Source organism: Anolis sagrei, chromosome 4 (genome assembly GCF_037176765.1).
Source record: "Anolis sagrei isolate rAnoSag1 chromosome 4, rAnoSag1.mat, whole genome shotgun sequence".
In the NCBI taxonomy this organism is placed as follows: domain Eukaryota; kingdom Metazoa; phylum Chordata; class Lepidosauria; order Squamata; family Dactyloidae; genus Anolis; species Anolis sagrei.
In genome coordinates this window covers 233,094,950-233,114,984 of record NC_090024.1, presented here as the reverse complement: position 1 = coordinate 233,114,984, position 20,035 = coordinate 233,094,950, and the positions used below count along the sequence as shown (strand labels likewise).

General features: G+C 42.2%; 1 protein-coding gene across 1 annotated transcript in view; it reads left to right on the top strand.

Moving 5' to 3' along the window:
* The first annotated feature begins 1,627 nt into the window (after positions 1 to 1,627).
* Positions 1,628 to 20,035, top strand: part of RBBP8NL (RBBP8 N-terminal like) — a 47,829-nt gene continuing 29,421 nt past the window's right edge. Inside the window, exon 1 of the mRNA XM_060771981.2 lies at positions 1,628 to 1,868. The gene's annotated coding sequence lies outside the window, so the exon portion shown is untranslated. The remainder of the gene's footprint in view (positions 1,869 to 20,035) is intronic.

Sequence of the window (20,035 nt, the reverse complement as noted above, 5' to 3'; positions counted from 1 at the left end):
TTTCTGGGAGTAGAAGTACAATACACCTGGAGGAGCAGAGTTTGAGAAACACTGCTCTAATGGCTGTGTTTTAACCTGTTAACTCAGAAAGTTGTGCTAACAGACTCCCATTAACAATGAAATTAACAATGTCTTGGACTTATGGCTGAAGCATGTAATAGAATCATTTTGGAGGCAAATATCTAGAGAAATGTTCTTGCTAGGCCAGTGGTTCTCAACCTTCCTAATGGTGTGACCCTTTAAAACAGCTCCTCATGTTGTGGTAACTCCCAACCATAAAAATATTTTAATTGCTACTTTATAACTATAATTTTGTGACTGTTATTAATCGTAATATAAATATTTGATAAGCAGGATGTATTTTCATTCACTGGACCAAATTTGGCACAAATACCCGATATGCCCAAATTTGAAGACTGGTGGGGTTGGAGGTGGGGCTTTGATTGTGTCATTTGGGAGTTGTAGTTGCTGGGATTTATAGTTCACCTACAATTAGAGAGCATACTGAACTCCACCAATGATGGAATTGAACCAAACTTGGCACACAGAACTCCCATGACCAACAGAAAAATACTAGAAAGGTTTGGTGGACATTAACCTTGAGATTTGGAGTTGTAGTTCACCTACCTCCAGAGAGCACTGTGGAGTCAAACAATGATGGATTTGGACCAAACTTGGCACGGATACTCAATATGCCCAAATGTGAACACCAGTGAAGTGTGGGGAAAATAGACCTTAACATTTGGGAGTTGTAGTTGCTGGGATTTATAGTTCACCTACAATCAGAGCCCTTTGAACCCCACCAACAATAGAATTTGGCCAAACTTCCCTCACAGAACTCTCATGACCAACAGAAAATACTGTGTTTTCTGATGGCCTTTAGCGAACCCAACACCCCTTCATGACCGCCCCCCCCCGGGGGTCCTGACCCCCAAGTTGAGAAACACTGCTCTAGGCTCCCAGCATGATTATGTGGTCAACTTCCAGGACAGCCAACGAGTATCAGGTGCTGTAACCTGCATTTCACAGGAAAGAACAGAGAAAGCTACCTTGGAGTATTCTTTGTCTAAGAAAATCCTATGAAATTCATGCAGTTACCATAAGTTGACAGGTGACTTGAAGGCTCATACAAATACACACAGAGGAGAAACATATCCCTCTGCACCACCCCCCCCCCCCCCCCGTCAAAAATGCATTCTTGACTGTATTCAAAATAATGACATGGGATCTGTTCTCATCTGCTTCTGGGAACAATAGCCCAGAAACACCAATCTAAGTAAACAGTGGCCTTCCTTAAAAGCAAACTGATGGAATGTGAGAAGTTAACAGTTCGACTGAGTGGTTAAGCACATACACATACTTATTGTATATATTCCCATAATTATAAAAGCTGTGATAGAGTAGAAGGAAGGAAAGTTTCCCATCTTGGTGGTAGATGACTTACAACTCAGGGGTGAAGGGGAGAGGAAGAATACTGTTTTGTTAGTGTGATTGACTGACTTTGACCAACTATGTTGAGCTGTAATTACGGGAAACAATCAAATCTCTATGTGGAGTTGGTGGCAAACTTGTCTGACCACTTCTTTGTATTTTAGTAGGACTGGTTTGACAGCTTCAGCTCCGATGAGCCACCTTTCTGCTGCTGGGTTAAAGAAATGCAAACTGGTACAGCAAGTTTGACAGAAATGCAAAAAAAATGGCTTATTGTCTGTGCAAATTTACCCACACTGCTCTTTCCTATCTCTGCTGCGTTCACTTGCTTTTTGTTTCTGCAACATGACTTGATACAGCGAGAAAAGTTGCAGGAACTGAGGAAGGGGGTAGGAAAGAAAGAGAGGGACACCAAGGAGAAGACACATAGATCTGATGTGAGTATTGAGATGCTTTTTCTTTTTATCTGTTGGCTTTTGTAACAGCTTAGCATATGGTTTGGGAGAATAGGAATGATTTGGGAATTGTGTCTGTATAATGAAATCACAATCGGGAAAGGAGGGTTTGTGGCCATGACATAGGCATTCGGTCGTCAAAATTAAAAGTTTGTTTCATTATCAGAAGCTGCCTGGAGATTTAAAGGGGAATAATGGGTCTAGAGCAAATCAAGCGCAGAGCACCCACATGAACTCTATTGCCCATTCTTCTTTATGAGTTGATCATTTGTTGTCAGACTGACCTCTGTTGGAAACCAGGCATTAGCCCAGGTGGACTTTGCTCTCATTCTGCAATGCAATTCTTCTGCTCTTATCTTTTATGTATGTTTGGAAAGCTAAACATTTCCTGCTTCTGCCACTACAACCGCGAAATTATTTCAGACAGTTGCATTTGAAAACCACCTGGCCCCTGTGCAGACAAAAGAGTTGCCAGAGTGTTTCCATACTGCTGGGAAATAAATGTGTGAGATGCCAAAGGTTGTATGCTAGAAGGTGGTGTCAGAGCTTGGAAAATATAGGGTTCTTTCCCATTACTTCACCCAGAATCAGTGCTGGAGTGCCCAGTGGTGGAATGGGTTAAACCCTTGTGCCAGCAGGACTGCTGACGGACAGGTCAAGGGTTCGATTCTGGGAAGAGTGGGTTGAGCTACCTCTGTCATCTGCAGGGACATGAGAGAAGCCTCCCACAAGGATGATAAAACATTAAACATCCCGGCGTCCCCTGGGCAATGTCCTTGCAGATGGCCAATTTTTTCACACCAGAAGCGACTTGCATTTTCTCAAATCACTCCTGACACAAACATACACACAAACAAACACTGGCTATGTGGACTCAAGAGTGGTCATTCAAAAATATAACTACTCTACACTACCCTCTATTTTTAAAAAATCCCATAAATACACAGTCTATTTTGGTTGATGGTGCAAAATAGCAACATGGGAAGAGATCTGCAGAGGAGGAGACCAAAACACTTATGTACTCTTTTGTTCTCTTTCTCTGAAGTATAGAAGTAATTGTCTCCTCCTCATTATTGCCTCGCTTTCTGAGCTATCCATCCATAATAATGACCCAAAATAGTAAAAGCAATCTTTCCCACCCCATAAATGAGCATATGATAATTAACATAAACTATCTGTTCCAACCGAAATCCACCTTGATTTGTTTGATTCCATTTTTTTACTTTGTTTATGTATATTAGATTGATACCAAAAAAAAAAAAACCCCTAATGCAATTTGAACAATTTACAAAATAAATATATCATCAATAATTTTAAAACATTTAAAATAAATAAAACAATTATTAAACCTTTTAAGACCAAGGCTATAAAAAACAATCATTTTGAAGACCCTGAATGAATCATTGAATCATTGAGTTGGAAGAGACCTCATTGGCCATCCAGTCCAACCTCCTGCCAAGAAGCAGGAAAATCGAAATCAAAGCATCCCCAACAGACGGCCACCCAGCCTCTGTTTAAAAGCCTCCAAAGAAGGAACTTCCATCACACACCGGGTTTTTTTTAAGGTGCCAAAAGGCATAAAGTTGGTGCTGGTCAAATCCATGTTAACCTAACTGGGAAACCCAAAAAGCAAAGCATAAAGGCTGGAATGGTGCCAATGATATACATCGGTGTATATGCCGTTATGCAAGCCGTTGCATTTTCTAGGCAGTCACAACAGGGTGGGATCTCCATCAGGACTGCACAACCTGCTCACAAATTGTGCAACAAGTGAGAGTGAGGCATTGTTGCCCCGTTACACACAATGTGGTGTGATCCATTACAATTTCAGCATAGCTATAGCAACATAGATTTTTGCCTTGTGACTGTTAAATAGGATCTCAATCAAAGGCAACCTCCTTCTCTTTGTATTTGACTCTCACAAATAGTATTCAGAGGTTCACTGCTGCAAGACATGGAGTTTCTGTTTAGCTAGCTCTTGAAGTCCTGATGTCCGAATGAATTCCCTTTATTTTGAAGGAAGTGGCATTCCAGAATTAAACACAAAACAACACACGTCAGCCCAGATGAAGCTCATGGTCATGGAAATGTTATGGTTTATTAAATTTACTTGGCTAACCCAAAGTGGGAGAAATTATTATTTTTGGGGTTGTAGATCCCATAAACCTTCACCATTCTAGGAGCTATTTGGGATGGAGGATTATGAGCAGTGTAGTTCCCAAGAGGAATAAAAATCCTGTTATGATTGATGCAGCCCCTTCTCTTCCCACCACTCCTTCCCCATTTTTTTGGTGTCTTGGTTTCTAGGTGTGTTCCTGGGCTTATGTAGGACACTGATTTAGAAAATATCATTGCATAGATCGCAGCAGCTCTTGTTTCTTACATATGGTTATCATTACTTTCTGTAGGTGAGCAGATGAATATTGGTACATATATGGAGCATGTTCTGTATCACAAAAACTAGAACTGATATGGGGAACTGAACTGGTGCCATTTTTGGAATCAGCAGGTCAAAACTTTAGAGACACCAAAATGTGTGTTGGCCAGTGTAATGGATGACCGAGCGAGACTGACAACGTCATCTCTTTGGCTTTTCACCAAAGCCTCGTTGTTCTAGATTGTGTATTAACCTGGTGTGAGTTGGAGGGAGGGGATGAGAGAAGGAGGAAAAGGAGTTTTTGTTCAAATGCTAATGCTTACTCTGGATTTAAGACAGGCCATTCAACTTTTTTTCCCAGCCTGTTTGCTTGGATATTTTTAAGGTAAAAGATGGCCTGATGCTATAGGCAGTGCCGAGCAATAGCAAATACTCTGGGTGGGGACCCATGAAATGAGGTTCATCTAGTCTCTGCTCTACCTGCTTGGTGACTTGGTGGAAACTGGCTTTATCAACTACCTCCGTGACGCAGGTCCATGTGCAGCTAGCCAGAGATGGGTGGCAGCTAACCAGCAGGTCAGGTTGCAAGCACAGAGACTAATTTGCACCTCCTTTCCATAAAGAGAATGGATACCAACAACACACTGGTGGTGGCAGGCACTGCTGTTACTATGCTATGCTGATCAAGTGGTTGGATATGTTGTATTTTGGGAACATAATTCCCAGAGTCCATACCCAGCATAGAGGATATAATCCAAAATAGTATCTTCTTTTGGTTCCATGTTTCCATAATTGGACGATGGAAGTTGTCCTTATTTATCATCAAGTTAATTTTGACTTATAGTGACCCTATGAATGAGATGCCTCCATGAGCCTTGGTCCTCAATTGCCCTGTTCAGGTCTTGCAAATTCAGGGTCCCTTGACTGAATCAATCCACCAGTAGTGTGGTTCCCCCTCTTTTTCTACCGCTTTCCCAAGTCTGAACATCTTTTCCAATCAATCAAATTGTCTCATGTGCCAAAGTATGACAGCCTCGGTTTCATCACCTTCACTCTTGGGACAACCTCAACCTCATTTGCTCTGGGATCCATTTGTTGGTCTTCCAAGCAGTCAATGGTATCTGCAAAATCGTCTGACAATACAACACCACAGTTCAAGTAAGTTTACTTTCCTCCCTGTCCAGCTTCCACAATCATGCATAGAAATCAGAAACACTATGGCCTGTATTAATCTAACTTCAAGATTTAATGATGCATATTGACACATTAGTATCTTCTCTAGTTTCTTGAGCTTGAGGATGTGGACAGGATCCTTGGAGAGGTGCGGCCTACCACATGCATCCTAGACCCCTGTCCATCCTGGCTTATAAAAGAAGCCAGAGGGGGTTTGGCGGAGTGGGTGAAGGTGGTGGTTAATGCCTCCTTACAGGAGGGCAAGATTCCAGCGAGTCTAAAACAGGCTATTATCAAACCGCTGTTGAAAAAACCATCACTGGACCCCACTCAATTAGACAACTATCGGCCAGTTTCCAATCTCCCCTATTTGGGCAAAGTCCTGGAACGTGTGGTGGCAGCTCAACTCCAGGGATTTCTGGTAGACACTGATTATCTTGATCCGGCACAGTCTGGCTTTAGACCGGGACATGGAACGGAAACAGCCTTGGTCGCCTTGGTAGATGATCTGCGCAGGGAACTGGACAGGGGGAGTGTGTCCCTGTTAGTTCTCCTGGACCTCTCAGCGGCCTTCGATACCGTCGATCACGGTATCCTTCTGGGACGACTCACAGAAATGGGACTTGGGGGTACTGCTTTGCAGTGGCTCCGGTCATTTCTTGAGGGACGGTCCCAGAAGGTGTTACTGGGTGACACCTGTTCGGCTCCACAACCATTGTCGTGTGGAGTCCCTCAGGGATCTATTCTGTCCCCAATGTTGTTTAACATCTACATGAAGCCGCTGGGGGAGATCATTCGGAGTTTCGGACTGCGGTGTTATCTCTATGCAGATGATGTCCAGATCTGTCACTCCTTTCCGCCTGTCACCAAGGAGGCTGTCCAGACCTTGAATCGGTGTCTGGCTGCTGTGTCGGACTGGATGAGAGCTAACAAATTGAAATTGAATCCAGACAAGACAGAGGTCCTACTGGTCAGTCGGAAGGCCGAACAGGGTATAGGGTTACAGCCTGTGCTGGATGGGGTTACACTCCCCCTGAAGACGCAGGTTCGCAGCTTGGGAGTGATCCTGGACTCGCCGCTGAGCCTGGAACCCCAGGTCTCGGCGGTGGCCGGGAGAGCTTTTGCGCAATTAAAACTTGTGCACCAGTTGCGCCCGTACCTTGGGAAGTCTGATCTGGCCACGGTGGTCCACGCTCTTGTTACATCCCGGATAGACTACTGCAACGCGCTCTACGTGGGGTTGCCCTTGAAGACTGTTCGGAAACTCCAACTAGTCCAGCGTGCGGCAGCCAGATTGCTCACCGGAGCGACATACAGGGAGCATACCACCCCCCTGTTGTGCCAGCTCCACTGGCTGCCGGTTCAATTCCGAGCACAATTCAAGGTGCTGGTCTTAACCTACAAAACCCTATACGGTTCTGGTCCAGTGTATCTGTCCGAACGTATCTCCCTCTACGTCCCACCTCGGAGTTTGAGATCATCTGGGGAGGCCCTGCTCTCGACCCCACCACTCTCACAAGTGAGGCTGGTGGGGACGAGAAGCAGAGCCTTCTCAGTGGTGGCCCCCCACCTGTGGAATTCACTCCCGGGGGAAATCAGAACAGCACCAACCCTCCTCTCCTTCAGGAGGAGGGTGAAGACATGGCTGTGGAACCAGGCCTTTGGGCAACCAGGCAATTAGACAATGACAACCAAATAAGACAATCAGATGTGTGAGATCGGCAGGATTGTCGAAATGGAACCAAAATAGATCTTTGAGTTAATTGTACACTGATGGGTAGGAGGAAGTTCCAGGTTTGTATTGTTTTTACTGATTTTATCATTTTACTGATTTTATTGGATAATGTTGAATTGTGGGAATTTGTACTGTTATATTTTTTGTGATGATTGTTTGTGTAGCAGGCGTCTAAGTGCGCCTTGCAGCTGTAAGCCGCCCTGGGTCCCCTTCGGGGTGAGAAGGGCGGGGTACAAGAACCCCAAATAAATAAATAAATAAATAAATAAATAAATTCTTCATGATGGCCTTTCCAAGTCTCAGCCTTTTAACTTCTTGAATACAATCTCCATTTACTGTGAAGCAGTTAAAGGATTTTTCCATGTTGAAACTCTTACTGATAATGACTATCAATTATGAAGTTCCAATGCTACATAAAAAGGTAACAATTTCCCCTTGACATTAAGTCTAATTGAGTATGACTCCAGAAGGTGGTGCCCATCTCTGTTTCTAAGACAAAGAGCTGGTGTTGTCCATAGATGCCTCCAAGGTCATGTGGCTGGAATGACAGCACTGTTACCTTCCTGCCAGAGCAGTACCTATTGATCTATTCACATTTGCAGGTTTTTGAACTGCTAGGTTGGCAGAAGCTGGGGCTAACAGCAGGAGCTCACCTCACCCTCTGGATTTGAACCACCAACCTACAAGTTCAGCAGCTCAGCGGTTTAACCCACTGCACCAATGGGGGCTACCCAATTATATATCATGCAAAGTAATTTACGCTGAGATTCTTTAAATCTATAAAGCCGCAAATAAGTTGCTAGGTGTTGTATGCAGTTCTCACATGAGTGAGTTGATAAAACCACTCTGAATTTGAGTCTGGACTTTAAAGGTGCTGAATCTACCTTGGATATAGATTTCAGCACTTATGATAGCTTCTTTAAGGCTGCCAAATGGTGTTTAGCTCAAATTCCCTATTTTGTGAATTCATGAATTCATAACCACAGCAACAACAACAACAACAACAACAACAACTTTTTTTTTTACCCTGCCTCCATCTTCCCAAAGGGGCTTACATGGTGACATGCCCAATCAACATGGTTTAAAAATAGCACATTAAAATATATGAACAACAGCATAAAACAGAATAAAACAACAATATAACAAAATATAAAAGTGAGCATCAAACCAATAACCAATGAGCTCTGTAATAAGGATCTGTTTCTGGGCACCAGTGGGCAGACTGGTGCAAAAACAATTGTGAGGATAGGGCTGATGGGTAAAGTGCGTAGGTCATATGGCTGAGGTAGAGATAGAGGGCAGTATAAGGTATCGCATTACAACTTTGGATACAGAACAATAGTAAAATGCGAGGACAAGATTTTGGGTCCTAGTTGGGGCCAAGCTATCTGGGGAGCTTGTTTCATTCCAAGTCAGTTTTAGCTTCTAGTTTTGTGGCATATGAGCCAACAAGAGATCTTAACCTTGTAGAGGGTGGTATCATTGAAACTAACTTCTTTATTTGTTGTATTTATATTGTACCTTTCCTTCAATCAACTCCAGCAGGAAGACATGACTCTCCACTTCCCTATGCCATTCTCACAGCAACCTTGTAAGGTATATTAGGCTGAAACTGGTTTACATTAACCCAGTGAGTTTCAAGGTTCCATGATGACTGGAAAGTTGAGCTGTCAAATCCCAATTGAGCATTCCAAGCCATACACCAGACTACTTTTTTGCTTAGGCCACAGCACAACAACCAAGGGGAAGTCTGTCCTTAAAAGCTCTTCAGTCAAAAGGCCGAACAGGGTATAGGGTCACAGCCTGTGTTGGATGGGTTTACACTCTCCCTGAAGGCGCAGGTCTGCAGCTTGGGACTGATCCTGGACTCATTGCTGAACCTGGAACCACAGGTTTCAACAGTGGCCAGGGGAGCTTTTGCACAGTTAAAACTTGTAGACCAGTTGTGTCCATACCTTGGGAAGTCTGACTTGGCCATGGTGGTCCATGCTCTGCAATACACTCTATGTGGGGTTGCCTTTGAAGACTGTTTGGAAGCTCCAACTGGTCCAGTGAGTGGCAGCCAGGCTGCTCACTGGGGCAGCACACAGGGCGCACACAACCCCCTTGTTGCGCCAGCTCCACTGGCTGCCAGTTTGCTACCGAGCACAATTCAATGTACTGGCTTTAGCCTATAAAGCCCTAACGGTTCTGGCCCAGGCTACCTGTCCGAACGTATCATCCCTACGAACCATCATGGAGCCTAAGATCATCTGGGGAGGCCCTGCTCTTGGTCCCACTGGTCTCACAAGTGCAGCTGGTGGGGAAAAGAGATAGGACCTTCTCAGTGGTGGCTCCCTCCCTTGCAACATTAGAGCAGCTGCCTCCCTATTAGCCTTCAGGAAAAGAGTCAAAACCTGACTCTTTGAGCAGGCTTTTGGAAACAAGGACAATATAGTACTCTGAATCAAAAACTTGTGCAATTTGACTTTGGAATAGACTCAGACCATGAACTTTGGATGGCGTGATATTTTTAAATTTTTAAATCTGTTTTAACTCTGTTTAATATGTCATAATTTTGAAAACCTTTAGGTAACCATTGTTGAGGCACGATGTTTGTGCCACTGTAAGCCGCTATGAGCCCCTCTGTTGGGGTAGAGAAGGGCAGGGTACAAGTATGGCAAATAAATCAATAAATAAGTCCTGATCTTGTAACTTCATAGAGTTCACTGAAAATTGATTCTTCTGAGAAAGTGACAGGAGGAGAAGGGATGTCAGGGTCAGGATCAGGAAGCAACATGATCTCCTCCAAGAACAAAGACGGTTTACGAATGTTGGGAAAGAAAAGACAGTAATGGTAAAACCCTTGTTTCCATAGCAAGGTGAAATGAGATCCCTTACGTTCCTTCTGTTCCCAGGCATTTCTTTAAAACCAAGAAACTCACACGTTCCATCAATCTGACTTTCTGTGGCTGTAAAAACGAACTCAACAAACAACCATGGAGGGGAAGACACAGAAGACTGAGGCATAAACTTTCATAGCCTGGGGAGACTTCATCAGATGCTACTAGACCCAGTTTATGAACCCTTGTGCTACAAAATTCTCAAAAACGCTTCAAGATCTGTTTTCAGATTGATCCAAACTAACATGGCTATGTCTCTGAGAGGAAGAGACATAGCCATGCAAATGTAACACTACAAAATGTAAACACTACAAAAACCAAATGTAACACTACAAAAACCACAAAATATCAACAGTATAATGTTATGGAGGAGAACATAGTGCAATAGTTTGACAGCTGGATTAGGAATAGGATTGGGAGACCAGGATTTGAATCTCCACTCAGCCATGGAAACCCAAGGGTTGACCTTGGGCAAACCACACTTTCTCAGCCTTTGGAGAAATTTAAGCAAAAACCTCTTTGAACTAATCTCCCCCCACCCCAAAAAAAAAACCCCATAATAGATTAATTTAAGGTAGTCATTAGTCAGAAACAACTTGAACATTCACGACAACAACAAGATTGCAGCATAAATTTAAAGAAAATTAAGAACATAGGAATAGCCACACTGGATCAGACTAAGGATTTAATGTAATCCAAATTCTGTTCACACATTTGCCAATCAGTAGCTTCTAGGAAGTCTGCAAGCAGGACATGCATGAAACTGGATTTATCATTTCATATTTTACAGCAATTGATACACAGTGGCAAAATAATGCCTAAGACATAAGCTGACCAAACAAACTGGCACTTTATGTCACTTAGAGTTTAGTATTGTCCATTTTAATTGCTATTGCTGTGTTTTTATTGAATATTTTATCTAAACTGAGTTGGGTTTCACTTTTTCTTAGTGTTGTTTATGTTTTGATATTGTGTTGTTATTAATGCCGCTATATTTTACTTGCATCTATGTGTTTACAGCACTAATATGTTCTGTTTTGTAATCAGCCTTGAGTCCCTTTGGGAGATGGTGGTAGGATATAAATAAAGTTATTCTTCTTGTTATTGTTTTGTTGTTAAAATACGTATTTCAGGCACTAGAAGAAATATATATCTACTGTGACTGGTAGCTAATTGGTAGCTCCATCTTGTGGTAGAGAATTCATATAGAATGTATGAAGAAGGATAAGACTGCTTTTTGTGTATCCTGAATTTCCAGGCACTGTCACATTATGTTGTGACTCCCCCATATCTACCCTGGTTCCTTGCTACAAGATGCTGGGATTTGCAGTCTAGGGAGAGATACTCAGAATTCTCAGCCAGAGACCTCTAGTGCTTCACTAAACTGCAAAATCCCAGGTTTCTATGACATGCAACCATGGGAGTTAAAGTGGAATAATTGTTAAAGTGGAACCATAATTATTTAATTCTGCCACAGTTCTTTGGGTAATCCTGGTCTCTGGTATTATGACACTAGAAGGAGAGAATTTGTATCTATGTGAAATTCATTTCTCTCCATCACTCCTTCACTACATGTAAGAAAAGATGCAGTTGTTATAGCAGTCATTGTGACAGGCTAGGACAAGGAAATTCATTCATGGAGTTAAATCACAACTTATGTACAACTCACAACTCTCAGGCCAGTTTCTCTCTTATCCCAATCTACCTGGCCCATTTGCTATGAGCATTAAAGAAAGGACAAACAATGCACTCCTTGGGGTTCCTTTAGGAAAAGATAGAAGGCAGAGATTTAACTACCTTGGCGCTCTTGGGACTTGCAAGAACAGTTTCCCCATTTTTTAAACCATGGAAATAGGTAGAATGCCACCTGTGATTTTTTTTCTCCTTATATTTTTCTAAAAGCCAATGAAACACAAGTTGGAGACCTGAGACATCCAAAATTCAAAGTTGCACTGAGCCATGAAACTTTCCAGGTGATTTTGGGCCAGCCCCTTTCTACCTCACAGGGTTCTTGTGAAGATGACATAAGAATGAAGGAGAACTATGTATGGTGCTTTCAGCTCACTGAAAGAAAACTGGGATAGATTGGAACCAAATGGATAACGTTATACCAGAAAGATGAAGGAACTAGAATATCTTTGAAGGCATGAGCTATGCAGATGTTCTACATTTCATGGCATTTCCTGAATGACAGGTGGTTGGACTGGATGGCCCTTGCAGTCTCCTCCAATACTGTAATTCTATGATACATACAGAGAGTGTCAATCACAAAATAAAAATGCATTTCTGCAGTAATTTCATCTGCAAGCCCAGACTAGTGGAAAACGTAGCTGTATATTTTCCTACTACTGATTGGCAAAAGGCATCTCCCCAACTTGGAAAAAGTAGCACTTGTCTCCTCTTTTATTTATACCTTGCCATTTACCAAAGCTGGGCTTCCAGACACTTTGCAAGATGAGAAGAAATAAAAGAATCGTACATACTCGAGTTTAAGCCAATCCGAATATAAGCCGAGGCACCTAACTTTACTACAAAAAAACCTGGGAAAATGGATTGACTTGAGCATAAGCTGAAGGTGGGAAATGCAGCAGCTACTGGTAAATTTCAACATAAAAATGGATATCAATAAAATGTCATTAATTGAAGCATGAATAGGCTAAATGTTTTTGAATATTTTCATAAAACTGTAATTTAAGGTAAGATTGTCCAACCGTGATTCAACCATTATTCTAACCTTCAATGTAAATGTATCCTTCCAATAATAATAGAGTAAAATAATAAATGTAATAATAGTAATAATAATAGACTAAAATAATGGAACTGTAATAATAACAGTAATATAAAGTAAGATAATAAATGTGATAATAAATGTGATAAAAAAGGGCTGAAAAACTAGGCTTATATTTGAGTATATACAGTAATACCCAGTATTTTATTGGACAACACCTCCCAAGATTTGCCTGCTCAGCAGTCTCCTGCCTATGTTGGGAGTGCTTTGGGAGCTGTACCTTAGAAAAAAGAAACTTTTCCAAGCTCTAGCTGTGTCTGCACTGTGCAAGAATAATGGGAGGGAAACATTTGCCAGTTTATTTCTCTTCTCTGATCTTCTGGCAAACACAAAAGAGCAAGCCAGGCTGGTATACGTTAGATTTTCCTATGGCACTTGTCAGTTGGCAAGCCTAACCAGTTTGCAAATTAAATATATTATAAACATACACATACATCTAGATAGACAGCCCTTATTTGTCTGGAGCAGTAAAAGGATCCTGTGTCAAACTAGAACTGCAACTCACAGTTCTGTGTTCACTTGATTAAACCACGCCTCAGCCAGGATCCTTTTATTGCCTCAAGGCAACTGCGGTAGGGCAAGAATTGTGCTGGTATTGACAGGAAAATCATTTCTTTGCTTCGGTTTTCCTGAACTGCATGAAAAACATGCTAGACAGCATGCACACTTATTTCTTTATGCACCACTTGGCTTATGAAGACTTGCCCAATAATTCTTGGGGGGGCAGGATTTGATCAAAGGAAGCACAGGTTATCACAGCATATCTGTGATCAGTTCACTCAGAAGAGGAGAGGTGAAATTTTGCCATTCCCAGTAGGATCAGACAAATGAAAACTACTGCAGGCTCCCCTTATTTGGGCATTTTTTCCTTGATATGTTCACAGTTTGGGAGTGATCCTAGATTCATTGCTGAGCCTGGAAGCTCAGGTCATGGTCGTGTTAGGGGAGCTCTTGCACAATTAAAACTTGTGCACCAGCTGTGCCTATACCTTGGGAAATCTGACTTGGCCACGGCAGTCCATGTTATTGTTACATCCTGAATAGACTACGAGGGGTTGCCTCTGAAGACTGCTCAGAAGCTTCAACTAGTCTAATGGGTGGCAGCCAGATTACTCACTAGAACGAGGTACAGGGAACACACAACCCCCCCCCCCCCATTACGCCAGCTCCACTGGCTGCCAGTCTGCTACCAAGCACAATTCAAAGTGCTGGCTTTAGCCTATAAAGCCCTAAACTTGTTCAAATGTATGAACCATCAAGGAGGCTAAGAGCATCCAGGGAGGCTCTGCTCTTGGTCTCACCATCTTCACAAGTGCAACTGATGGCGGCGAGGGACAGGGCTTCTCAGTGGTGGCCTCTCAGCTGTAGAATTCCCTCCCCAATGAGATCAGGTAAGCCCACTCCTTCCTATCCTTTTGGGGGAAAACTCAAAACGTGGTTGTGGGACCACGCCTTTGAGCAGTAGATACAGCAACTAGACTGAGAATGATTTTATGTGATCAGCAATGGACTGACTTTTGGACTATGATTATGAGCTGGCAGAACTTGTTTATATGAATGTTTTAATAATTGTTTTTAACTGTAACTGTTTTATAATTTATGTATTGGCATCAAATAGTTTCCTGTTGTGAAGCCGCCCTGAGTCCCCCTTCGGGAATGAGAAGGACTGAGTACAAATGTGTGAAATAAATAAATAAATAAATAAAAATACATTTTGCCATATTGGCCACAAGATGAAACCTGTCCAGGGGAGAGTGACCAAAACCGTCAAAGGTTTGGAACTCATGCCCTATAAGTAGCTGCTTAGGAGCTGAGGCGATTGAGAGGGGGCACAATAGCCATGTTTCAATATTTGATAGGAGGTCATATTGAAGAGGGCGAAAACTTGTTTTCTACTGCTTCAGAGACAAAGATATGGAACAATAGAATCAAATTAAAGTGAAAGAAACTCCACTTAAACATTAATAAAACCTGTCTGATGAGAAGAGTTGTCACACACTGGGATATGCTGCTTTGGAGTGTGGTGGTGACTCCTTCTCTGGAGGTTTTTAAGCAGAGGCTGGATAGTCATCTGTTGGGAGTGCTTTGATTGTGTATTCCTGCATGACAATGAGACTGTACTGGTTGGCCCTTTTGGTCTCTTCCAACTCTGTGATTCTATGTGTCTCAGTTGACATTTATGAAATGTTGGAAGGTATGTATAGCACCCTGCAGCCATGAGCCAGTTGACCACAGACATGAAGATTCAGATGCCACATTTAAGATTAGAAGGCAGACATCAACCAGCTTCATCTGAGCATTCTTGGGACACATCCCAGCCTAACACTATCCTAGTTTGACCTTAGCAATGCATGTGAAATATCTGGCAAGGATCCTTGAGCCAGGTGGTAAGAGGGGCACCGTGCTGAAGCGTGAGAAACAGTTTTGTAGTGTTTTGAAAAGGCGCTCTTCAATTATGGACTTGGGGCTTTCAATCTGGAGATGGCTTCATAAATATTCCATTTGAGTTTATTTATCTCAGGCATTGCGTGTAGACCTTACAGGAAAGGGTGGTGGAGACGCAAACACATGCAACAGAACTAGCCAATGAATTTCACTGAGGCTCTTCTGTAATTGGAGCTGAAATGAGCTGACCTCATTAGACTGACAAACAGAGGCTAAGATCCTACATGCGCATGTATTTCTGCACGCACAACTCCACATCTTCCCTCTGCCAACCAGCTGTCAAGTCCTGGGAGGGGATCCCACTGCTGTTGCTTGCTTGTGAGCAAGAGAGAAAGAGATGATGGCATGCAGACCATAGAGAAGCAGTTGGTCCCACCTCAGGGGGGAGAGAGAAATCTTTATTTCCCTAGGATCTAAATTAGAGCAATCACATCCTCGTGGCCCTATCTCTTCCTTTTCAATTAGGAAAGAAGGAACATCAGCCATCCCTTTCAGGATTTGATAGCTGCCACCCACTGAACCTTTTTTTGATAGAGCACAAGGACAAGAGAACACCAAACCATGCAAATATCCTACTTTAGTAAGGACAACCCCAATTAATTCCTTGTCACTCCACTTTTTCAGTAGTTCTTAAAATGTGCCAATATTTCTCCTCCTTTTTGCCCTCAGCCTGTTTCAGTTGCTGCAAAATGAGGGTGCATCCAGACAGCTCACAAAATAAGTGAGTGCCCATGTTTTTATCTGTGATGTCCAAATGCCTCCGGTAAAAGCCAATTAATTTGGCAAAAAGCAGAAAAACTCTACTTTGCTCTGAATTACTTTGGCATGTGGAAAGAACTGGCTTTTTCAGAAGACCTGTGTGGATTGGGCCATGCCATTTCTATGCACTTCTTAAGGCTTTTCTGGGGGGGGGGGGGGTTCTTCCTGTCCAGGTGCCCTGCCAGAAGGTCCAGCAGAGCATCTGGACACCCTCCCTCAGGAAAGCATGTGTTTTCTGCCAGTGTAGGGACAGAAGTCCAGCCTGACCCAGGTTTTTTAAACCCAGGTCAGACCTGACGTTTCCCCTGTGTGGAACCAGTCTAAGTTGAAAACACAAAAGTACGGTAAAGCCCCTGCAGCCATGGTGGATATGCTCCTGGGAATGGTGACATGAAACTGGATAGAACCCAATGCCATTAAATTACATAACTTTCAATCCCAGTTTACTATAGAGTTGCATTAGGGAGGTATGATCTCTAAGGATTTGCTAGGTCCTTCAATGCAACTCTATGATGACTTTGGAGAAGAAACATACCTCTCCAGTGCAGTTTTATAACAGTTTCAACAAGGAAAGGAAAGATTCTGCCTTTTGCAGGCATGTAGCTCGGGGGTGAGGGTGGGGGGCTTGAGGGGTTTCAGCCCCCCCCCCCCCAAAATTCTCATGGTGGTCTGCGAAAAGTCCTTACTGGTGCATTATTTAAACTATGTTTATTCATATCATGATCTGATCACCATGCTCAATATATCCCATATGCATAGGGGTATTGGGGTAACGATACAAAAGGTTTGCTAGGGTAGACCCTCTTTCACTCAGACTCAGCCCCCCCCCCCCCGAAACCCCCCCTGAAAAAAGCTCAGCCCCCCCCCCCCCCCGAATTGAAATCCTGGCTACGGGCCTGCTAGGAGAGATATGGAAATTAATATGCAATTTCCATCTAGGGTTACAGTGTTCCATAAGATGACCTCTCAACATGGTATGGTATCAAAGTGCTATGATTCTGATGTGTGCATAATCTAGCAGAATAGACCACTTCATTTCTTCATCTCCATATGTTTATGCTGGCTTCTTTTTCTTAATCTGACTCCAGTGTAAGAAAAGAGCAGCTCTATCACTTTAGGTTTTCACTTGTTTCCTGCAAAAGTGGGAATTGGCATTGAATCTCTTTTAAACCCAGACTGCTTTTTTATCGTTTCCATTAGAGGGGAAAATCTATTTGAACTTGAGACAGTTAGCAAGACAAGAGTCTGGCTTGTTTGCCTGAAGTATCATACTGCACCCTCTTGACACCCTCCTTCTAAATAATGCTTAAGGCAAAGGCCAACTCAATTAAGGACCTCATTATTCGCCTCATGCCCAGAACTCATAAATAAATTCCCTTTATTTGCATGATCATTTTGTAAAGTGGAAGATAGTTGACATATCATCACTCAGGAGAGGTTGGAAGGATACGCTGATCTCATCATCGCAATTCATTTCCGAAGATAATTTGTTTCTCTTCCATCATATGGTTTTGTTATCCTGGTTTATAGAAAGGAATATGCATCAGGGAAAACAGAAGGAATGAATAAAGGAACTCGGGGTTTGTAATTTCTTGATCATATTAGAATCGTAGAGTCAGAAGACACCTCACGGGCCATCCAGTCCAAGAAGCAGGAAAATCACAGTCAAAGCACTCCTGACAGATGGCCATCCAGCCTCTGTTTAAAAGCCTCTAAAGAAGGAGCCTCCACCACAGAGCAGAGAGTTCCACTGCTGAACAGCTTTCACAGTCAGGAAGTTCTTCCTAATGTTCAAGAGGAATCTCCTTTCCCCTAGTTTGAAGCCATTGTTCCGTGTCCATGGCAGCAGAAAACAAGCCTGCTCCCTCCTCCCTATGACTTACTCTCACATATTTATATATGGTCCTCATCATGTCACAGCCTTTTCTTCTGCAGGCTAAACATGCCCAGCTCTTGAAACCACTCCTCATAGGGTTTGTTTTCCAGACCCTTGGTCCTTGGAGTCGCCCTCCTCCGGGCACATGGGTGGAGAATGGGGGAGAGACAACAAGAAGTGAGAGAAATCTATCCTCAGGAGACAAATACACTCTTGAAAGAATTATCATGAGGCCAATTTTTTCAGACTCTCATTATCACAGGGACAGAAAGTGAGGTGAAATCTTCTGAACAGGGGCACAGAGAGCATATATATATATATATATATATATATATAGAGAGAGAGAGAGAGAGAGAGAGAGAGAGCTACATAAATCCCAGTCTTATGGCTAGTTTATTATATTTTAAATTGGAAAGAGTGCATAGTGTATTCTGACACTATGCAATTAGAAACATATTGTTGTTATTGTTATTGTCATTGTTATTATTAGTTCATGAGAGTCATTGCATTAGTTTAGCAACCAGCAATCAAATTACTCTTGCCATCTAATGTTACACAGGAATTCAAGTCAAGAAGCTCACAGAGGAAAGACTTGTTCAAAATTAACCTTTGTAGTATGATTCATACTTTTCTGAATGCTGCAAAAATTGAATTGCTCAGAAAGGAAAAAAAAAGAATAAATATACCAAACTTAATAATGCACATTTTCCCCTTAGAAACACCAATGGTATTTTAAAGGAGGAGTTGCAGCCATAGGTATTAATGCAATCTGATCTTCCTGGAAAGAAATGCCTTCATCAAAACCGCCCTCTTGGACTCTGCCACAGGTTTTGAATAGAACTGGCAAAGTCTCAGATTAATGGCACCTTTGGAAAATCACCAAGGAAATAAAACACCACGGAAGGGTCACAGTTAAGGCAAGCGTGTAAAGGGCATCTGTGCAAATGTAATAAATGTTATGACCAGTGAGTAGTTTGAAACATCTGTCTTCCACCACTAGTGTTTCTAAAGATCCCTTTTCCTGTTTGCCTATGATGAGTTTCTTAAGGAAACCAGCCAATAAGTATTTTTCTGCTGAAATAGATACCTGAGTTTTCTCCATGGAAATGATTATCCTGAGCTTTCTTAATGGAAAAGATTTGATCCCTTTATCTAATGGGTGTACATTAGATGACTCTCTGATTCTTTGGGTAAAGTTAATGCAGTTTGGCACCAGCTGAACAGTTGTAGCTCAGTGTGATAGAGTCCTGGGATTTGCAGTTTGGTGATGCACCAACACTCTTTGGCAAAGAAGGCCAAAGACCTTGAAAACTAAAACAGCCATGATTTCATAGCATTGAGCTGTGGCAGCTAAAGTGGTGTCAAACTGCATTAATTGTACGTTATGTATTCACCCTTTGTTACCTTGAATGCTTTTGTTAAATGGCATGCATAGCTTATTAACTTAGTAGGGGGGAAAACTTCACAAAATTGCCTGCCTATTATTTTGGTTTTGATACAATTGATACAATACAACTAGTTCCAACAGACCTCACAACCTCTGAGGATGCTTGCCATAGATGCAGACGAAACGTCAGGAGAGAATGCCTCTAGAACATGGCCATATAGCCCGAAAAAACCTACAACAGTCCAATTGTAAAGTTATTTGTTTTGGAAATTTAGAGCTTGCTGGCTGAGATACTTTGTTTAATTGATGTTATTTTGTAAAACAAAACTTTACTGGTGTTTATAAGATTTGCAGCACTGTTTTGAGTTGAATTTGATAGCCTTTCACTAACAAGTTAAGTCATTGAGCTGTTTGCTGCTACATCAGAAACTGTAGCATTTATAACTTGCTTTTTAAATTGTTATGGATGTCGCCATGAGTCCTACTTGGGGAGAAAGGTGACATAAAAATGCAATAAAATAAAATACCCCATCCATTCCTATCCAGATTTTGGAAATATTTAACTGCTTTGGGACTCTTTGCAGGCAAAATGTTGGATATAACTAACTGAATAAATAGAACATTAGGGAAGATTTCCTATCTCAGGGATTCTGGGCAGTATAGTCCAAAGGTCACTTTCCCAGGACCAGTTTATTCCAGACTATCAGGCTCTGTTGAAAAGACAAAA